At 52.9% G+C, this 22,702-nt stretch overlaps 1 long non-coding RNA gene across 1 annotated transcript; it reads left to right on the forward strand.

Annotated features, from left to right (window-relative positions):
* The first annotated feature begins 5,500 nt into the window (after nt 1–5,500).
* LOC142920312 (uncharacterized) lies at nt 5,501–22,290 on the forward strand. Its single transcript, XR_012938793.1, has 3 exons — nt 5,501–6,130; nt 18,084–19,010; nt 20,923–22,290. It is a non-coding gene; the product is annotated as an uncharacterized LOC142920312 (long non-coding RNA).
* Nucleotides 22,291–22,702: the final 412 nt, after the last annotated feature.

The following is a 22,702-nucleotide window of genomic DNA, read 5'->3' on the forward strand; positions in this document are numbered from 1 at the left end:
TCAACCCACAGAGCGTACCGTAAAGCCGAATTATCAGATCGCACGGTAAAATGCTGACCATACAGGTACGGCCTGTATTGCTGAATAAAAAACAATGGCCAGCAGCTCACGTCTGGTCACACAGTATCTTTGTTCAGCAAGAGACAAGACTCTGCTACCATAGGCAACAACCCTTTCAATGCCATCAACTTTTTGGGACAGAACACCCCCAATCCCCGTATTGCTAGCGTCGGTGTCCAACACGAATGGCACGGAAAAATCGGGGTACGCAAGGGACGGTGCCGTCACGAGCGCGTTCCGCAAGGAGTCGAACGCAGCCTGTTCTGCGTCCCCCCAATGAAACGCCACCCCTTTTGACGTAAGGGCGTGGAGCGGCTTGGCAATCATCACGAAGCCAGCAACAAACCGGCGGTAGTACGACGCAAAACCAATAAAACTACGAACATCGCCCGCAGATGTAGGGGTCGGCCAATGTTGAACACATTTGTTTTTTTCAGGGTCGGTAGAGATGCCCGAGTGGCTAACTATGTGGCCCAGATAGCGCACAGACTCACGCAGAAGGTGACACTTCTGCGGCTTGAATTTCAAGTTAGCGGCCCGCATTTTCAAGAAAACAGCACGCAACCGTTCGATGTGTTCGCCGAACGTGCGGCTAAAGACGATGACGTCGTCAAGATAAATGAGACATGAGTCCCACTGGAGCCCAGCGAGGACCAGCTCCATGAGCCTCTGGAACGTCGATGGGGCCGAGTGGAGACCCATGGGCAATCTATTAAACTCAAAAAGGCCCTGTGGTGTCCGAAAAGCAGTCTTAGGTTTTGACGATTCGTCGAGGGGGAGTTGCCAAAACCCCGACAGAAGGTCCAAGGTGGAGAAATAGTGCGCCCCTGCCAGGGCATCCAATGACTCGTCCATACGAGGGAGAGGGTAGGCGTCCGCTACCGAGATTTTATTTAGGCGCCGAAAATCAACGCAAAAACGGAGACTGCCATCGTGCTTTTTGACCAGCACTATTGGAGCACCCCAGGGACTAGTGGAGGGAGAAATTATATCGGCCTCCAGCATGTCATCCACAGCCGATTTAACATGCTATTTCTCCGCCGGGCTAAGCCGAAACGGGTTTTGTCGAATCGGGGCAGCGTCACCAGTATCAATGTGGTGACGCAGCAGCTTGGTGCAGCCAATATCAAATTTAGATTTACTGAAGACATCGGAAAATTCTCGCAGAAGAGCGCGCAATTTAATTCGCTGCAAATGAGACAGATCACCTGTGTCTGTGCAGAGCGCGTCCAACCATCTCTCATCCGATTCGGAAGGAGGTGGGACCTGCGGCGTGTCTTGCACGTGTCCCGCGACTCCGGTCCCCAACGGCACCGGGGTCGCGTGAGCGAGCACAGTTCCTTGCGGAATGACGGTTGTGGACAATCCGACATTCAAAACCTGCAAGAACGGCTCCCTGTCGGCTGCTACGAGGGTCTGTGCAGCCACCAAATCTAGCCCCTTAGCAGCTGCGTTTGAAGGCCCCAGCAAAATGCCATGTGCCGAGGCCTCCGGGGCTAGCGGTTTTTTAAGTTGCAAGGGCACGAGCATTTGTGTCCCTGGCGGAATGCGGACTGTGCTCGCGACAAACGCCTGCACCGAGGCACTAGCCATGCGCGGATGTGAGGGTGTGGGCAAGAACGCCATCCGTCGACCCGACGGGAGTTCGATGCAGCCTTGATCTACAAGGATCTTAATAGGCATTTTCGCGAGAAAATCAGTGCCTAACAAACACGGCACGGCGAGGGAAGAAGAGACCAAAATAGGCCCTGCCAATTTAATGTCTCCAATCGAAATTTGCGCCCGAATTTGCCCAATAATGCCCAGTGAACTGCCATTAGCGGCGAAACACGGGATAGAAACCCGTTCCAAGGGGCGGCATCGTACGGGCAGTATATTGTAAATCAAATCCGAAATGATCGTAGCCGACGCACCAGTATCGACCAACACGCGAAATTCCACACCCTTGATTGATCCGACAACCACGGACGAACCTGCCGTCGCCACGACTACCCTATGGGCCAACTCAGACCACTGCCCAGGTCCGAGTGGCCGCGAACAAACGCCAGAATACCCCCCATCACACGCCGAATCGCGAGCCCTTCTTATGGTGCGTTGCAGTGTGTATGTTGTGAATGAGGGCCGAGCGTGAGAGGCGTCACGACTTGCCTGGTTTTGCCGCGATGCCGTGGACGTCCTGTAGTCCTGGCCCCGGGATGCGGAGGGGCGTCGTCGAGGCACACGGCAGTCAGAGGAGATGTGGTCTCGTCGGCCACAGTTGAAGCACGTCACGTCGCCGCGTGGAGAAGGCCGTCCCCGCTGCTGGTCGTTGCGGCGACCAGCGTGGTCGGACGATCGCCGGCCCGTTGACCTGGTCGCCATGAAGGCCCGGTCGGGGGAGAACTCGGCGTCCCTGCTGGCAGGCTCCGACGTCGAAGCCGAGGCGGCGATGGTCGATTCCGTGTGGAGCAGCAGATGTGCGTGTATGCACCGAGTGGCTCGTAGCGAGCACATACTGTCGTCGTCCACTGCTTGGATGGCGATGCGCAGCCAGCTCCAGCATCTTCTGGAGAACGATGGCGTCGATGGCCTCGTCGTCCATACGAGGGTAACCCGCTCTTGCCATCGCCAGTAGAGCGGTCCGGAATGCCAACGGAGACTCTTTAGGGCGGTGTCGCCTGTCGTAAAATCAGCTGCGGACGTCGGATGGAGGCCCGTAGACGTTGGACATCCGTCGGAGGGCCGATTGAAGAGTCGCCCTTTTGTGCCTGGGGATGGTGAGGAGCGAGGCGAGAGCGTCGTCGTCCAGAGTGGCCGCTAGCGCTCGGAACGCCTGTGCGTCCGACCAGCCCACCATCTCTTGGTGGCTCAGGAAGCGACGCTGGAACGCCGCCCAGTCACCCCCTTCAGATGTGAATTCCCGGAAGATGGGCAGGCGTTGTTGGAGGGCGGACGTCGTCTCCCCCTCAGCTTGCACCATCTCGAGCCGGAGATCGGTGATTTCCCGGCCGATAGAGTCTACTGTACCATGTCGGTACAGTGATGACGCGGCATCCGCTGAGGAACTTGAATTCGCAGCGTCGCGTGCTGATGACGTTGCGGGTTGTGATTGGCCCCCTGCGTTCCCAGGATGCCCCTGGCTTCCGCTTCCAGCGGGATCACGTGGTTCTCCGGCGGGAAAATCAAAATGTCCGCCCCGACCGATGGCAGGAACGTCTGCCGGCGGTTGACTCGGCCTGCCCGCGACCTCCAAGTTGATCTCTTCGAGAATGGAGGCCGCGGCATGTAGGAGTTGAGCGAGACGGCCGTGTGCTGCCCTGAGTCCGTCCCCCATGGCAGGGGGAGCGACCGGCTACTCAACCGGTGGCTGGGCGGCTGACAGCGTGGCAGCGTTTTCAGCGGAGCTGGCGGTGCTTGCAGGTGAGGCAGCGTTATCTTCGTTCTGGCTCCGCGCGTGGGCTGAACTTCTGGTTTCCATTTCCAACCACTTCTGACACCAGTTGTAGTTTTGTAAGGACGAGCAGACTTCTTTAGGAGGCACACTCTGTTTATTGTTATATTTCCTTATACAACGCTTAACACACACAGAGGGACATTCGGTCCCCTCACCCGATACCCTAGGGAGGTACAGCCTCCGGACCTGGCGGGACTCACACGTCTACCGCTAACCTCCTTGATACCTAAGGAGGTACAACCTCCGGACTTGGCGGGACTCACACGTCTACCGCTATCCTAGTCCTCCGGCTAGGACCTAGGGGAGGCTATCTGACCCACCGCTGGCCCGGTGGGTCCTGACCACTGAGTATGCCGAGCCTTAGCCCTTAGAAGGGCTGAAAGGCTGGTCCAGGGTCCTAGCTAGGCTTCAGCCCAGTCTTCTATCTTCGTGCAGGGAGAGACCTCCCCGAGGTCCGTTGGGTCACCCGTCTTATACCCCTTCGTGGCCAGGTAGAACCAATCATACATTCCCACGTTGAACCGTCTGATTGGTTCGCACCAAACCCTGGCCACGATCCGTTTCACCTCGACTGACCCCAACCGTTGTACCCAGGGGTAATGCTGCACTGCCCTGGTGGCAATGCAGGTTACGCAACAGCGCGTAGTTAACACCTCTACAAATAAACTGAACTGAATGTTTCAAACGGGTAATAAATAGGGTAGAGCATCTTCAGCATTTAAGTATTATATGTATAAAAATACATTAAAGCATCGTGAATTTCGTATTATAATCGTTGGTGATATGTCCGGGTTAAAGACATGAATTACATTTTTCTGCGAGGCAATCTTAAGACTAAGGCCTAGTCTTGATTAAAACGATGCAATGGATACTTGTACATGTACTGGCGGACAGTTTTCCATATTTGTAAGAAAAGACATTTGTCCGAACAAGCCACATAACAGATTCAAAATAAAGTGTAAAATGGGAGTAACAGTTTTGTCTGTCATTCAGATAAAGACGTTGAAGAGTTTTGCAATTCCACTCATGACACTGTGTGCCGGTGTAAAAGCGACAACAGCCGATCTGATCCTGCACAGCACTGCTGGATAAAGCTGGGTCAAGGTCAGAATTGTATCCTGAATTTATGATCCCACCTTTCCCTTTACTAACGGCCACTAGTGCTTGACAACATAAGCAACCATAAGATGCCAATACTAGTGTCCAGGTATTAAATACAGTCCTGTATAGAATTGCCAATGAAAGACATTAGTGCCCGCGCCATATCGTCGCTTATATTGGCCAGCACTAGCATGTATGTAATTAAAAAAACAGATAAGTAGACAATGTCTCCTTCATATATCTGTCTCTTCGCTAAAATAAAAAAAAAGTATTTCTTACACGATCCACTGGCTACGCAGACTTTGGGGCGTGCATAATTTCAGCAGCTAAAGATGCAAAAAGAGCGAATTCTGGACTGGTTTCGACATTGTCTCTATCACTCCTCTGTCATCTCACGCTACTTTTCCGCACGCTTTCTACACTTCAGCAATAGAGGCCTCCTTACAAATCCACCCACTGTCAACCTTTGTTCCATGAGAGGTCATTTCTTTTCGGCTTCTGCCCCTGCGTCTGGAATTCTCTTCTGCATTGACTATGTGCAGTTGAGACTGTGCCCTTGTTCAAGCCAAGACCTTAGACCCATTTGGTATCATGTGCTTGCATGTAAACGCTAAGTAAATGTACATTATATGGTATTCAGTATCTCATAAAAAATGTGAACTACCAGATGTTATAAGAAAAAACCCCTTCAAGATATGCATCTAGTTTGGCGCAAACTTATGGAATACATATCTCTCAATAATCATTTGCTTTGTTGATGGAGAATATAAATCACAAAATAGATAAGAAATGTCTCCTTCATATGCCTCTGCACGTAAAATATAAAAGATATATTATATTTTGATTCAAAGCTTTCGTGACTGCAGTAATTCATATTCTTAGCTCTTTCGGTGAAGTCACGTTGAAGGGAAACAATAAAATAATAAAAAATATGCAACAATAAAAATTCTCACGACGTTTCGACCATAACACAAACCGACACACCTGATGACGACCGTTTGTGTTATGGTCGAAACGTCGTGAGAATTGTTATTGTTTTATATATATTTTATTATTTTATTGTTTCCCTTCAACGTGACTTTACCGAAAGAGCTAAGATTATGATATATATTATATTTGCCTTACACATCCTTTCCTCCGTTACAATATTCTCCGGATGATAAGATGCCAAGTTATATTATTCCCCCCAGCGTCCACTATGTTTGTAAGGTGTTTACATTCTACACCTCCATTTCACGCCTTGCCTAGATGTCGTATTTGCTCCAAAAATGACCCAAAGTTTTGGATGCATCTTAATTTCTGAAACAGCTCATAATCTCCCACTGGACTACTGCACCCTCCCCCCGCTCCCTACTAATAATAAGTCGTGACAAATTACTGAATCTTTCATATTAATTGTTGATCATGCTGTTGCTTGCACTTACGTATTTTATTTTTCACCCACAGGAACGATTGCACTTATATTTGTTTGCATCGTCACTATCATTGCTATTATTGCCATGGTAGTTCTTGTGATTTTTTCCCAAAAGAAAAAGAGTAAGTAACCTTCCAACTTTCCTCGTGTGACTGTTCACTTTATGTACACTCCTATTTCAAGGCAATTTGGAATCACAACGGCCACCGCACAGCATGAGGGTCGTGCTGGTTATTTTACCATACTTTACCACGCTGCTCAGTTTTGGTTGACGGCAGGGAGCATAGACGTGGGGGCATTGAATTACAGTACAATGGTGAAATGTTGCTGCACTGCTATCTTCTCCCCAAAATGTACACTCGTATGCCTAATCTGGCATGCATGGTGGTCGCCCATTTAAGCACTATCCAGGCTGAAAGCAGCTGGGCTTCTGAGAGCTGGGGCATATCGAATGATATTATCTAAGCAATTAGTTCTTAATGAGCTGTTATATAATTTTCAAGGCACAAATGCAGCGGACAAAATATCTTAACTTAGAGGGTCAAAGACTCTTTCAGAATGAACGGATGAGCAGGCTGTAAACAATTAAAATTATTCGCAACATTAAAATATAATGTATGCATATTGAACTTATTTCGCACCGTACATAGCCAACCGTGCTAATCGGAGGTGCGGGGGGAAGGACAAAAATATAAAAACACCAAAAATTTAACATTTACAAATATATTTAACCAGTGAATTAAATTCCCATGTTTTATATGTGTAAGTACAATATGTAATTTTCGCATATGCATAGTAATTGGACATAGTCTATAGTGCAAACTCTACTTTACATTGTTTATAAAACCACTCGATAACATTATCATTCTGTTCTAATTCTACTGTTGTTTTTTACACAATATTTGACTTGCAGTTACATTTCTATTTTAGTTCTGACAAAATCATAGTGCTCTCATATCAGTTCTCGTTAACGAAATGCATAGATTTTAGTTCTAGTCCTCATAAAAATAAGAACGCTTTAATGAAGCATTATTTATGTTTTTTAGTTAACTTCCTGCTTATCGAACTCAACTAGCTTCAGTGGCGCCTTCAGACACTGTCTCTCCACTGCAGATATGCACACAGGAAGGCGACTGTGTATATGCTACGAGAGGATCCTACTTTAATCATAATGACGCAAAACATCTTGGAATAAATTAATCTCTATATATAAAAAAAAGGGAAATTTGTGAATGTCTGTTCAAAATACTCTTTGGTTCTATTGGGTAAAGTCACGTAGGTGAAAATAAAATAACAAAAAATCACGACGTTTCGGCCACAACACAAGCGGCCTTCATCAGGTGAAGGGACGAGACTGTCTGGAGGACAGCGCTGGAGTGAGAGAAGCCACGCTTAGATCACGACCTTTAAGCTGTGTGAGAAGAAAACAAAGCGCCTTGACAAAGGAATTAGCATATAATTTAGCATTGAAATGGCTCATTGAAATAGCTAAGTTAAAGTATACACATCCGCAGAGGTACCCCTTGACAAAGGAATTAGCATAGAATTGAAATAGCTGAGTGATTAGCTTGTAACTGGTCACAGAAATAGCTATGTTAAAGTCAGAGCATATACATTCACCGAGGCACCTAGTACTAATCAAACAGGAGAATTTAGCGAAACGCAACCACGCTCAGACAGCGGACCTTTAAACTGTGTGCGAGCAAACAAGGTGTTCTGACAAAGAAATTAGCATAAAAATTAGCATTTGATTTGCCGATTTTAGGAAAGAGGTGGTGTACGTGCCGGTGGACTTGCCGTTTGGCGCGGGGGGGGGGAGGGGGAGTTTACCTATTGATGGTGTGAAAAGGGAATTTATAAGCGCTGCGAAAGTTTGGGGTACCACTACTTGAAAATGTTTAGCATACGTCCCGACATGCAACAAACTTGAAATTTGCCATGTGGGTACTTTCCAGACTGTACACCATGCAAAAATTATAAAAATAGACTTTGTATTTTTTTGGTGGGGGGGGGGGGCTCAATAATGCATATTTTTTTGCACGGCAAGTGAGCTGTGACGTCACATCTGTCATGTGACCCGCCCATGTGGAGGCGGAACGCATTGTGCCCGCTCATGTCACGCCCCCCCACCCTCTGCCTTGTGAGTGAAGTGCCATACAAATGTGTTGCAGGTCTAAGGCGTTCTTCGCGCAGCATTGCTTTATTATTTGAGTCGTTTACTGCCGTACGCACCCTGAAAGTTGTGTGTGTCTGCTGCAAGCGTGTGTATGTGTACTATGGAATTGGCACGCATGTGTGTGTGTGGGTGGAGCGGTAGTGTAGTGGTTAGCGCTACGCTGCGCTACGAACCCGGCGACCCGAGTTCGATTCCCGCTCACGGCCAACACCAGTGACGATTATTTGAACCGGTCCCGGGCCTCCCCTAGGTCGACTCAGCCTCAAACGAGTAATTGGTGTGGTGTGTGAGCATCGCCACTGGGGAGACAAAGGCGGCCGGGCGTGGTGAATCCAAGTCTCGGGCGAAGCCGGGTAGTATCGCCAGTTGTAGTATAATTAACAAAAGTATTCAACGCATGCTTCAATAATACTGCCTTAAAAAGGAATATATATATAAAATCAGTGACGTTTTGGACAATGACCCTTCTTCAAAGCACATCAAATAAGGGCTATATCCCAAAGTGTATCTTATTGTATGTGTGTGTTTTAAGGAAGTGTTATTGACGAATGCGTTGAGTTTTTTGTTTGTTAATTGTGCTTGTGCACCAATGCAGCAGCGTCATCAAACGTGGTGTTTTATTAGTGGTATGATGCAGGGCTTCACAACTGGGGTGCCTCAGTATTTTCGGAATTCTAAGGGGAAAGAACCACAGTAAGCCCCCCACCCCCCGCCTTCCCCTCTCCATTGGTCGCGGCTGATTGTGGCAGTGAACCGTCGGCCCCCACCCCCGGCCCTTTCGAATCGCTAGTTCGCGTGTGTGCAGTTGGAAAAACGCACACGCATTGTGACACGTGAACACGGAGACACACATATACGTGGTGACACGCACAAAGACACGTAGACACTCAGAGACGTGGAGACATACATAGACGTACCTACACATACGTATAGACATGGAGACACAGAGAGTGTTAGGGTCGCCGGCCCCCGGGACCTCCCCTGCCTGCGACCCTGTCCGCGAAGTCCCGACGCTCCCAGACTCTCCACTAGTGTGGGAGCTGCCGCCGCCGCACTCCTCCCCGGGCGGGGAAAGGTCGTCGCGCTCCTGTTCCCCCCCCTGTGCCGTCCCCCCCCGAGTCCGGGTCTCCTGCTGGTGGGGCATCACCCTCGACCTCCCTGGGACCCGCTAGCGCTTCGCCGGCACCCAAACGCGACGCTCCCCGCCCGCGCAGTCCCACGCACCAATCACACGCGGGTAACCGGGGGGTTAAAGGTCGGAGGGTAAGCGACGTCGTTCGTGCTCACTCCGACGATTGGGGGGATTGGATTAAACGGGTTTAAAGGGCTATGCGATGGGCATGCGTGCGAGATGGGTATCCGCTCGCAACGTGGGAGTCCCCAGCCGACGGTTGGTAGCGCACACACTCCACGCGGCGCCGCTCCACACACGCGGCGACCGCCGCAAACAGCAAGCTCACCCACGCTTCCACTCTCTTTCCACACCCGCGCAAAAACCACACCAGTCTGTTATGTAACGACCACCGCGACAGTAAGCGCACCCACGCTTCCGCAAAAACCACACCAGTCCGTTATGTAACCGCCGACGATTTATTCCACCGCGCCGGCGAGCCCTTATTTAACCGAGTCAGTCGGGATCAGCGGGGCAGGACCAATCTATCTCTCGATAGTCGGCACTACACTCTACCTGTCCTCCCCTTTACCCTCTCCTGTTTTGCTCTTAAGCTAAGTCCCAACTCGCTCTCTCTCTCTCTTACTCACGGTTCGTCGTCACTGCCGTCTGGTCCTCGCGGCGCGTCGATACGTCCCACGGACGTTCGCGCGGCTGGACTCGGGAGTTGACGGACCTGGGGTCGACTCGAGTAGCCAGAGAACCTTTTTCCTTCGCCCTGACCCGCTTTATTCTTTCTACATCAAAGGGGCTACCTGGTGCCGACTCGCGGGCCAATCAGCTCGCTGGGATCACCCGCCAATCGGTAGGCCCATCTGTATCCCAGCATCCCCCGGGCCGTTGCTTTCAGCGACGTCCGCATCTAAATTTACCTGCTCAGCGACCCTCCAGCCAGAGGGCGACCCTGCTTTCCCGCCGCTCGTGGCTCTGCCCTCCTACCTGCCTGCTGACCCGTGTGTGTTGTGTGTGCTGTCTACCTGCGGTGGCTCGGCAGCCCCGTCGTGACCATGTAATTACAACCAAAGTCACGGCGCCGCGGTGGGTGTTAGCGTCGGGGGAGACCGTCCAATTCCCTGGCTGCAGGAAACCGTGAAGATTATCCCTTTACGAGGGCTTCTGGGTGAAAACCTGTCGGCCAGGGTGTCTCCCCACGCGCTCTAATGGTGGGGGGGAGTGCGTGCGTGTGTGTTCCGGTGGGGGGGGGGGGGGTGGGGAGGTGGTGGGGTGGAGCAATGTCGGCCTCGCCGCTCGGAGCGGCGAGATCGCAGGTGGGCCACCCGCCGATCGGCTCCGTGGCGGCGGCATCACATAGCCCCCCGAGGTGCCAGTCCCCGTCCCGGGTTGACTGGAGCACCTCGCCTGGGCCGCGCCCACGAGGTAGCGCTGCGGGGTCCGGGGGATCCGCCCGGATCTCGTGGCTGGCCTCGGGGGAGGTGGCTCCGTCCTCGGGTTTCCTGCAGCGGTCTCCTTCTCCACTCCAGTGGCTCCTCCGATCCCTCGGCACCTGGGGGCTGGGGGACAAACTCCGCGGCAGCGGGGTTTAAGGGGCGGCGTCCCCGCCGTCCTCTGGCGGGGCCGGGACGCCTCGGGGCTGGGGGCACGGCGGGGCCCATGTAGTGCGCGAGGCCCCCGAGCACGGGTGGCGCAGGGGCACCGGGATTTCGCGGTACTCGAGCAGCGAGGTTCTCCCCCGCCGGGGCTGCCCTCCATGGTTTTAAGCGGCGGACGTTAACCACCGTTTCTCGGCCCCTCTCTCCACCCTGGATTAGTACCGTCCAGGGAGAGATCTGCCGTACCACGGTCCAGGGTCCCCGCCAGTAGGTGGTCAGCTTCCCCACCTGTCCGGCCCCGACGCGAGGGGTGTGTAGCCACACCTTGGTACCTGTCAAGAAAAGGGGGAGCTCCACGCGGGGTCGGGTGCTCTGTTCCTGTCGCCGATGCGCGGCCTCCCCTTGCGGGTAGGCCCGGTCCCGGACCCCTCGTAGGGTCTCCATCAGATGTTCCACGGGGCGACTCCCTTCCTCCGTTTGAGGTGGAGGAATGCCGGACAGCAAGTCTGCGGGTAGACGAGACTCACGACCAAACATCATTAGGAACGGGGTTTGTCCCGTCGATGTGTGCACCGTGGTGGCGTAGGCGAACAGGGCGTAAGGGAGGTGTTCGTCCCAATCCCGTTGGTTTGCGGCCGCCATACGCTTGAGCTTTCCGGCCAGAGTCTGATTCATACGTTCAACCATACCGTTCGCCTGGGGGTGGTACGCCGTGGTTCGGTCTTTCTGGATCCCGAACTCCCGGCACAGCGCCTGAAACAACTCGGCCTCGAACTCGCTACCCTGGTCGGTAAGGACTCGCTCCGGGATCCCGTGCTTAAGTACATAGTGCTCCACGAACGCCCGGGCTACTACCAGGGCCGTTTTATCGGGGATGGCCACCACCACGGGGTAGCGGGTGAAGTATTCCACCGCTACGAGGATATAGCGGTTGCCCCGGTGGGATCGTGGGAATGGCCCCTGGAGATCGATGCCGACCAGCTGGTTAGTCCGACTGACGCGGAACGGCCTTAGGGGTACTTGGTATCGTGCCGGTTTCGGCCCGCACTGCTGACAAGCGCGGCAGCCCTGTACCCAGGCGGCCACATCTTGCGTCAATTTGGGCCAGAGATACTGGCGACGCAGAGTCTCCCGAGTGCGCCGTTCCCCGTCATGGCCCCCGAGCGGGTGGTCGTGTACCAGCCGTAGCAGCTGGGGTCGCACCTGGGCGGGAACACAGATGCACCCCGGCTGGCCGGCCTCGGTTAACTCCCGTACCACCCCGTTCTGCACACACAACCGGGCATACAAACCGCTCCAGGGCCCTGGTAGGGTGCTTTTCCCCTCCCGCAGGGCCGCTTCCACCGCCGCCAGATCCGGATCCCGCTGCTGGGTCTGCCTCAGCTGCTCGTCGCTCAGGCCCGGGAAGGCGCAGCCGACGTCCTCCTGGATCCGTCCGATCGGGGCGGGGTGGTCCGCGGGGTCCCGAGTCGTGGGCCCTGCGCTCGCCGGGCGGCCGACTGGGTCCGCGCCTCCACCTGTGGGGGTCTCTGTGGCGCATACCGCACTCTCTCTCGCCGGGGGGGGGTTAGGTTCAGCGGGTTCCCGGGGGTCCGTTGCCTGTCGGCAACGTCCCCCCGTGAAGCACGGGCAGGCCTCCTCCGCCCTCGTCTCGGCACACACCGCGGGTCGCCGTGATAATGCGTCCGCGTTTGCATGCGTCCGCCCCGCCCGGTATTCGATCTGCAGGTTGTACTCCTGCAGCTGCGCCAGCCATCGGGCCATCTGCCCCCGCGGTTCCTTGAAGGTGAGGAGGAACTGCAGAGCATAATGGTCCGTGCGCACTCGACATTTCCTGCCGTATAAATACGGCCGAAACTGTTTACACGCGAAGATCACAGCGTACAATTCCTGACGGGTCACACAGTAGTTCAGCTCGGCCCCGCTCAGGGTCCGGCTGGCGTACGCAATCACCCGTTCCACCCCTTCCTGCACCTGCGACAACACCGCACCCAGCCCGCTGCTGCAGGCGTCGGTGTCCAAAATAAAGTCGGTGGTAAAATCGGGGAAAGCCAGTGTGGGGGTGTGTGTGAGGTGGTCTTTGAGGGTGGTGAAGGCCGTCTGGCAGGCCTCCGTCCACTGATAGGGGTTCTTGGGGGAAGTGAGTTGGGTGAGGGGGCGTGCAATCTCGCTGAATCCCTTTACAAATCGACGGTAATAGGTGGCGAGCCCCAAGAATGACCTTATCTCCGACAGGTTTCTTGGCTGTGGCCAATCCACTACGGCGCGTACCTTGTCCGGATCGGTGCGCACCCCCGCCTCGCTGACGCGATGTCCGAGGTACCCCACCTCGCGCTGTGCGATGTAACACTTACGCGGCTTGAGCTTGAGATGAGCCGCTCGCAGTCGCTGGAACACCTCCCGTAACCTGGACCAGTGCTCAGACAGAGATCTACTGAACACGATCACATCATCCAGGTAAATCAGGCATTGCTCCCACTGCAAGCCCCGCATCACCAACTCCATCAGCCGCTGGAACGTCGCGGGCGCGTTGGTGAGCCCGAACGGGAGTACTCGAAACTCGAATAGCCCCATCGGGGTGGTGAATGCGGTTTTTGGCCGATCCTCCTCCGTCATCTCCACCTGCCAGTACCCGGACGCGAGATCGAGGGTGGAAAAATACCGCGCTCCGGCGAGGCTGTCAAAGGTGTCGTCGATGCGCGGTATGGGGAAGGCGTCGCCGAGGGTGACTGCGTTTAGTTTGCGGTAATCGACGCAAAACCGGGTTGACCCGTCCTTTTTTGTTACTAGCACCACCGGGGCAGACCAGGGGCTCGCCGAGGGCTGAATTATGTTATCGCGGAGCATGTCCCTGACCGCCTCTTTGATCTGGGCGCGTTCGGGTGCGCCCACGCGGTACGCGGGGAGTTTTATGGGTCGGGCGGCCCCGGTGTCGATTTGGTGCTTAACGAGATCTGTGCGACCCACGTCTGAATCGTGTTCGCTGAACACGTCGGCGTACTCCCGCAGTAACCCGCGTAGCTGATCGGCCTCTCCCTTGGGTAAATCTGCCCAAGGTACGTGTACCGCGTCAAGAAGGGGGACGACCTCGGCGTGGGGAGTCGGGCCGACTCGCCAGGCCAGGTCTTGTTGGTCCTCGGGGCGACCGGGGTCCTCCGCCCAGAGTGCGAATACCGAGTCGCTGGAGTGGCGCGCGTGTAGGGGGTGCACGGTGGCTACTGTGGTGCGCCGTCGTAGTATTGCTGGGGTGCCGTGGGGGTTAAACACACGCATGAACAATCGGCCCCCATCGGCGTTTACCAACGTGGCTGACCCCACAACCCCGTATCGTTTTGCCAACTCCGGGTGAGGAGTTAGCATTACCTCCCCCGATGGTCGGTGCGCGGGGTCGGTGGAGGGTGTCGCCACAGGTACCAGCATCTCGGCGAGCGGCCCGATGGTGACGGCCGTCGTCAGGGTAGCGGCCACAGGTGTGAAGCGGGGGCGATTCGGCTCCCGTCCCAGGAATGGAATCCGTTCCCCGCTGCCTTCCACGGTGGCGCACCGCTGTCGGGGCTGCACGTTGAGCCCCAGCTTTTCCAGGAGGTCGGTACCTGCGATACACTCGTGGCACAGCACACTCGAGACGTAGAACTCCTGAGTGCACACCTGGTTTCCGAGACGGACCTCGAGGGAGATCCTTCCCAGCAACCCCATCCCGGCTCCGCTCGCTGTGTGCAGCGCGCAATCCGGGGCCGGCAGGCGGCTCACGTCAACCCCGAGCACGCTGCAGTGCGCGGCGCTCACGAGTGAGGCTACGGCCCCCGTGTCCAGTAGGATCCGGGTGCGCTGCCCGTTCACCTGTCCTTCCACCAGTGACGTGGCCCCCGTGATTCCTGCCACCAGCTCCCGTAGCCAGTCGCCCGTCCTCACCGCGTCCTTGGGTGTTGTGGCCGTGACCTGTGTGGGTGTCACTTGCTTACCATTATTATTATCGTCGTTTTGTTTCGGGACCTCGGTGATTGCACCCCTAGGTGGTCCACTCTCTAGGGGGCGTTGGCGTTTAACCCTTCGGTATATCTAGCGCGGGCGATCTGTGGGCAGTCTCTCATGAGATGCCCCTGACGGCCGCACATATAACACGCCCGGGGGGGGGTGGCGGCTCCATAGTGGGCACCCTGCCCGCTCCCTCTCCCCCCCGTGCGCCGCTGCCCAGACTCTGCTTCTAGTCGGGCTACCCTCCCAGCTAGCCCTCCCAACTCGGTCCGAATCGTCTCTACCGTAGTCTGCAGCGTAGTCACATGTGCCCGTACTTGGGTTACGTTGTTGTCGATCCCCCCGATGCCCGCCTGTATCCCCGCTACCCATCCCGGGGTGGTCTCGCGGGATACCGGAGGCCCCCTTTCCCGACCCCCTACCATCCTGGTGAGCTCCTGTTCCTCCTCTTCCTCCTCGGTGGACAGACTTGCGATGGTGCGCTCCCGTCCCAGTCCTCGGAGCTGTGCGTGTTCGCTAGAAATTCTTTCACATTTGCGCACGCGCTCGACAAGGGCATCAAAGGAGAGGCGCGTACAGTTCACGTCTGGCTGCCACCACGCCGTGCGCATTAAGTATCGCTGGATTTTCTCTGTGGCCAGCTCCTCAATCGCTTCCGTGGTGTGCCTCGGGCGTGCGATCTTTGTTAGCTCACGCACATCCTCGGCATAATCGCGCAGGTCCTCGCCGGGTTGGCGACGGCGTGCCTCTAAGGCCGCTTTTGCCTCCTCCTCATCGCGCGTACCGAAGCGCAGATCAAGTCGGCGCATCAGCTCCTCTAGCTGTGTCTGCGCGCTTGCGGGTAGGGCTTGCACAAAATCGGCTGCCCGCCCATCCAGATTCATATTAAGTTGACGTAGCGTCTGCGCGTCCGTCCACCCATTAATTTCCTTAGCCCCTAGGACGTTGCGGGCAAATGCTCTCCACGAAGGTGTACCCCGGCCAGTGAATATATGCCTTATTTTCGCGTGGGGTAACGCGGGGGTTCGTACCGCTTCTGACACCATAATGTTAGGGTCGCCGGCCCCCGGGACCTCCCCTGCCTGCGACCCTGTCCGCGAAGTCCCGACGCTCCCAGACTCTCCACTAGTGTGGGAGCTGCCGCCGCCGCACTCCTCCCCAGGCGGGGAAAGGTCGTCGCGCTCTTGTTCCCCCCCCTGTGCCGTCCCCCCCCGAGTCCGGGTCTCCTGCCGGTGGGGCATCACCCTCGACCTCCCTGGGACCCGCTAGCGCTTCGCCGGCACCCAAACGCGACGCTCCCCGCCCGCGCAGTCCCACGCACCAATCACACGCGGGTAACCGGGGGGTTAAAGGTCGGAGGGTAAGCGACGTCGTTCGTGCTCACTCCGACGATTGGGGGGATTGGATTAAACGGGTTTAAAGGGCTATGCGATGGGCATGCGTGCGAGATGGGTATCCGCTCGCAACGTGGGAGTCCCCAGCCGACGGTTGGTAGCGCACACACTCCACGCGGCGCCGCTCCACACACGCGGCGACCGCCGCAAACAGCAAGCTCACCCACGCTTCCACTCTCTTTCCACACCCGCGCAAAAACCACACCAGTCTGTTATGTAACGACCACCGCGACAGTAAGCGCACCCACGCTTCCGCAAAAACCACACCAGTCCGTTATGTAACCGCCGACGATTTATTCCACCGCGCCGGCGAGCCCTTATTTAACCGAGTCAGTCGGGATCAGCGGGGCAGGACCAATCTATCTCTCGATAGTCGGCACTACACTCTACCTGTCCTCCCCTTTACCCTCTCCTGTTTTGCTCTTAAGCTAAGTCCCAACTCGCTCTCTCTCTCTCTTACTCACGGTTCGTCGTCACTGCCGTCTGGTCCTCGCGGCGCGTCGATACGTCCCACGGACGTTCGCGCGGCTGGACTCGGGAGTTGACGGACCTGGGGTCGACTCGAGTAGCCAGAGAACCTTTTTCCTTCGCCCTGACCCGCTTTATTCTTTCTACATCAAAGGGGCTACCTGGTGCCGACTCGCGGGCCAATCAGCTCGCTGGGATCACCCGCCAATCAGTAGGCCCATCTGTATCCCAGCATCCCCCGGGCCGTTGCTTTCAGCGACGTCCGCATCTAAATTTACCTGCTCAGCGACCCTCCAGCCAGAGGGCGACCCTGCTTTCCCGCCGCTCGTGGCTCTGCCCTCCTACCTGCCTGCTGACCCGTGTGTGTTGTGTGTGCTGTCTACCCACGGTGGCTCGGCAGCCCCGTCGTGACCATGTAATTACAACCAAAGTCACGGCGCCGCGGTGGGTGTTAGCGTCGGGGGAGACCGTCCAATTCCCTGGCTGCAGGAAACCGTGAAGATTATCCCTTTACGAGGGCTTCTGGGTGAAAACCTGTCGGCCAGGGTGTCTCCCACGCGCTCTAATGGTGGGGGGGAGTGCGTGCGTGTGTGTTCCGGTGGGGGGGGGGGTGGGGAGGTGGTGGGGTGGAGCAATGTCGGCCTCGCCGCTCGGAGCGGCGAGATCGCAGGTGGGCCACCCGCCGATCGGCTCCGTGGCGGCGGCATCACAAGAGAGACACACGGAGACGTGGGGAGACACAGAGACACGGAGACATACAGAGACGCACATGAAGACACATACACAGACACGGAGACACCCAGTTGAGCAAATTCTTGTCACGGATTTTGAGTGCCACTTGATTCTCTTATTCTCGATAAGATCAGAATATCCAAGGGGTTGTGAATTATCTGTCAGCTAAAATGCATTTCCACCCACCCACTCCGGTCCACAGTCACATTTTTGGTTTTGTGTGCCGTGAGGATTAAAACAAGTTGAAAGTGTGCCGTAAAGTTAAAAGTTTGTGAAGCATTGGTTAATCATTTGAAATACATTGCAATTCAGCCATCCAATCAACAGATGTCACTATCGAGCAATCACATTTTGGAAAGTGGGCATTTTTCGCGGATTTTTGGTGAATCATTGCCCAAGTACTAATGTTGGTTCTATAATCATAAGCATTTAAATGAATCAGTAATATACATGATAACGTACTGATTCCTGAACGCTGGTGGTTACATTTCAACCATCCTTGCGCCACTTTCCCGAGAAGTCAATATATAGCATGCATTCCACTTTAATCAGCATCACAGAGCATCACTCTCAGCTGACGGTACTGAGTGGACGTGTCTTTTTTCGCAGAAAGAAAATACAGTACGGTCCAGCATACAGAAGATATACATCTCACAAATGTTCTTGAGGTAAATAAAACACGTTTTTGAATGATGAAAGTGGGTCCGCAGTTGATGTGATGCCCTCAACGTTACAAACACGCATTGCTTTAAAGTCTCCAAAAATGCTTTCAGTGGTGTGTATTGAGTCACACAGTCAGGGGCCATGTGAGATGCCGATTCGTATTCAGAAGCCACCTGTGGATCATATTTAAGACCCTCCCATGGACTTACCCCTGCCTAACTATCCCTCTCTTGTCACTTTACTCACCTGCACGTGCTCAAATAAAACATGTCGAACTTTTTTGTGGGTTTCCTTCTTTATGTATCTGTCTCCAAATGCCTCTATCTCCATGTGCAACTATGAGGCTCTTCTCCAAGTCCGCATATCTATCCACGAATACACAATACAATTTGTGTTTAAAGGGCATATAAATGCAACCATACCTCAAGACACTGTACAGAAAAGGTGGGAATATTTCCATACAATGTATAAGGCAAAGTTTCCCTACGTTGCACAACATCAGGGTCAATCATAATGTGAATTGAATAACATTAGCTTCTGTATCATTTAAACAGGGTCCACGCCAGCTCATCAGGGAGAGGATGCTCTCCAATGAGGCAGAACTATGGTCTAAGATGGATACGATGTTGCCGGAAGTGTACAACTTAATCTGCACAAACACCTTTTTCGTATTGCATGAGCTGTTACGAATCAAGATGATTTCGCTGCCAGTGTTTTGGGAGGCCTATGAGAAGGTCGACAACCCATCGTGCTCAGTCTTCATCATCGCCCACTTCATTAATGATGGCGAAGAGAAGTGTCAGGGGCTCCTGAAGATGATCCACGCTGGGCATGACATGCAAACACAGCTGCTGAACACGCTCAACTATGCCGGTACGTAGGCTGCAATGGGTGACCAGATGTAACGCACAATATCACCAGAGGTATTCCTTATCTGTTCAAAAGAACTGTTCTAAGTAATCAGTCTTTTTCCACATGGCGGGGGTGTTGTGATCACCAACATTTATTTTGTCTATGTTGAGGTTGCTGAATGAGCCAGTGGACGGCTTTTGGAGTAGCCTGGTGAATATCTGAAATGCTGCTATACAGCACGGTTGGCTACGTACTCTGCGGAATAAGTTAAACATATGTAGTGCCGTGAATTCACTCGGACGACAACCGTCTCTTTTTCCGCCGTCACTTTTATTCCATAGTTCCGTACACACAGTAATTCTCCGTGCTCCGCCAACTCGGACACTCCGATTTACTTCAGCATCGTCTGTGCATCCCCTTCCACACACAGTGTTCCTTCCTCTATCTCTACACACACAGTGTCTTCCCTTCCACACACAGTGGTTCGTCTTCTATCTCCTCACACACAGTATCACCGCTATCTCTTCACACGCAGTGACTTCCCTTCCACACACAGTGGTTCGTCATCTATCTCCTCACACACAGTATCGCCGCTATCTCTTCACACGCAGTGACTTCCCTTCCACACACAGTGGTTCTTCTATCTATTCACACACAGTATCCTGTCTGTCTATTCACACACAGTGACTCCGTCTATCTATTCACACACAGTGACTCCATCTATCTCCGCTAACGCTGACTCTCCCTATCGCTATTTACTGTCTTTGGGGTCCGGCTCTCTATCTATTCTTCCCTAATATTTCCAGCTGTCTTCTTCGTATCTCTTCACCTCTCACCAACAACTGCCCAGCAACAACTCTCCAACAACAACTCCCCAGCAGCAACTCAACTCCGTTCAATCCACCTCGCGTTTTATCCCCTTTCGCATTAGCCTTAATTAATTGCCACGTGGCTCGCTGGCCGTTTCCCGCCAGCCCTCACCTGTCCCCTCCATCAGACATCCAGATGCCACCACTTAACACTAACAGCCTCTCGACCAATCACAGCCCTCGTGCCACGACTCCCTTAATTACTTCGGGTTGTTTACGCCACCCGCGACTCGACCACCTGTTCGACCTCATGTGACCTGTTCTCCTTGTCTGTCTGTATGTACTGTATATGGCCAATTCCTATGCGTATTGTTTACTCCACTACACATACATACGGCTAATGATCGAAGCGATACAGTGGTGAACAATGGCGCATAGTTTGAGATTGGTGACCGCAGATGTACTCTGGCCTATTCTTAATGTTCCATCGAAACATTACGTGATTACTGATTACAAACAACAACACATCTCCCTGCTCAAATCAATAACCTCTGTTGGGGTCCTGAGCCACTCATAAATGGCACAGTAGGCCAAACAGGTAGCTAATAGACATTCTTCGGTAGTGTATTTTTCTAGAATACATAAGCATTTTGAAATGACATTTGGTTTAGCCTAAGAGTCAGTTAACTTTGCTACTTGCACTCTCAGATCAGCCCAGTACTTTAGATGTGTTCCTAACATATAACCAAATTCCATGCACGGTTGATGTCATTGCGGCAAAGTTGCAGGATTGATCACTGCCATCACTCTAAGGCATCCTTACAGCTTAAAGATAACATAAACATAGCATTAGAATGCTGATTTCGACGGTCTGTATGATTTATTCTAATTTAACGTGTCCCGCAGCCTGGTTTTCAACAAATGATGCATCGATAATCATCTCATCTTCTACATATATTATCCTGATTTGTGTCAACCTTTATAGTTTTCGTTTTTAGTTTTATCCCAAATTTTTGCACTTTTGAAACAAAGTACTCTCCAGCATGGTTGAAGTGTATTGCAGTAAAATGTCCATATTTGTTATCTGTAATATGTCCACTACTAATATCATGGCTTCTTTGCAGAAAAGTGCTCTCCGACACTGAATCCTGACTCGGCACATCCAGATATTATTGTTTCAGGCGATCTCAAGACAGCGACATGGACCAGAGACCCACAACTTTATTGCGACCATCCAGACCGATTTGATTACTGGATACAAGTAATGTCTCGTGAGAACTTTTCTTCTGGATGCCACTGCTGGGTGGTGAATGTGGCGGAGGTGGAGAGCCATCGAGTTGGTGTCGTGTATGGATCAATGCAACGAAGGGGGAGAGACAATGCGTGCCTGGTGGGATTCAACAGCTTGTCCTGGTGCATACGAAAATTGAATAATAATTTAGCTGTCTGGCACGACAAGCAAAAAACAGAGTTGGACGTGAATGAACATCCTTGCAGAGTTGGCGTTTGTCTTAACTATGATGCAGGGATCCTGTCATTTTACAATGCTGACAACAGGATGCTTTTGCACACATATTACGCTCGATTCACCGAACCTCTCCATGTAGTCTTGCACATGTGGAATGGCTCTCTTACCTTAGAACCTGCTGATGACAATTAATTTGTTTTAAATTATCCACAACTAAAACTCAACACATCTCTCCATAACATATTCAGAGATCTCTCTACTATGAAGTGCAATTGCCTAAAACGTCACCTTTTTGAACTAGATAGAACCATTCTCTTGGAATCAATTATCTTATCCGAATGTCGCCACATTTCAGTCACATTTCAGATGCACGGGGAGTACCCCAAAATACATGTTTTTTTCTCTATGCAACTTTGATATAAATTACACAACATTGTAGATTATTATATTGACCAAATTCAGAAATGTCTTGACGCGTTTAATCACTTCTGATTACATGGAGTGGGTCTAATTTTGACACTTAATGTGAGCTGTGACTACCTGAGCCCGTCTGACCCTGCAACCCACTTCAGCACTGACATCTTACCCATAACCCAATGCGACCTGACGCACAGTCATTAAGAACCACAGCCCGACCTGGACCCACACATTTGTTTAAATATCCCTATTTGTTTGGATGCTGTGTGATATTAGCGATGTTAAAGCATTGATGACGACCGTTTGTGTTATTGTCGAAACGTCGTGAGAATTTGTATTGTTTTATATATATTTTATTATTTTATTGCTTCCCTTCAACGTGACTTTACCGAACGAGCTAAGAATATAATGTTAAAGCACTGACATCCTTTAAATCAATATGATGCACATTCATGACTCTGAAAATAGTATATACTACACAGTGACTGTTATATAACAGTGTAAAAAGTTGTTTCATATTAGAACGTTTTGCTGGCTGGCTGGCCATATACGTCGCCCAGCATACGTTCTGAATGGGTGGAAGCCCATGTGCCACCCCTTGCGCAGAGAGGAGGGGAAGCCTGGGTGGGTGGGGGGGGCGTTGTGGGGGCACGGGCGGGAATGGGTGAACGAGGAGAGGGGTGCGGATTTGGTGGTTGTTGGGGGGATATGCAGGTGTGTGGGCAAGCACGAGAGGGGCATACTCAAGGGTGCCGGAGAACCGTCGTTCAACAACAGATACTTTCACTATACGGTAAGTCCTTGTTTAACGCGGTAGATGCGTTCGTAAAAAGTGGCACATTAAGCGAAAAACGCGTTAAGTGAAAACAATTTCCCCATAAATATAATGAGAATGTTTGGTGAGATACGATGCACTACGCGCACACAGTAAGATGAACAAATAAGTGAGGGTACGCTCCCGCATTACTGCTTTAATCCACGTACTGTATCGAATAGCTCAGCCATGCAGCTCATGAAAG

The sequence above is a fragment of the Petromyzon marinus genome, chromosome 1, assembly GCF_048934315.1.
Source record: "Petromyzon marinus isolate PM22_M1 ecotype Great Lakes invasive population chromosome 1, UKy_Petmar_22M1.pri1.0, whole genome shotgun sequence".
NCBI classification, from domain to species: domain Eukaryota; kingdom Metazoa; phylum Chordata; class Hyperoartia; order Petromyzontiformes; family Petromyzontidae; genus Petromyzon; species Petromyzon marinus.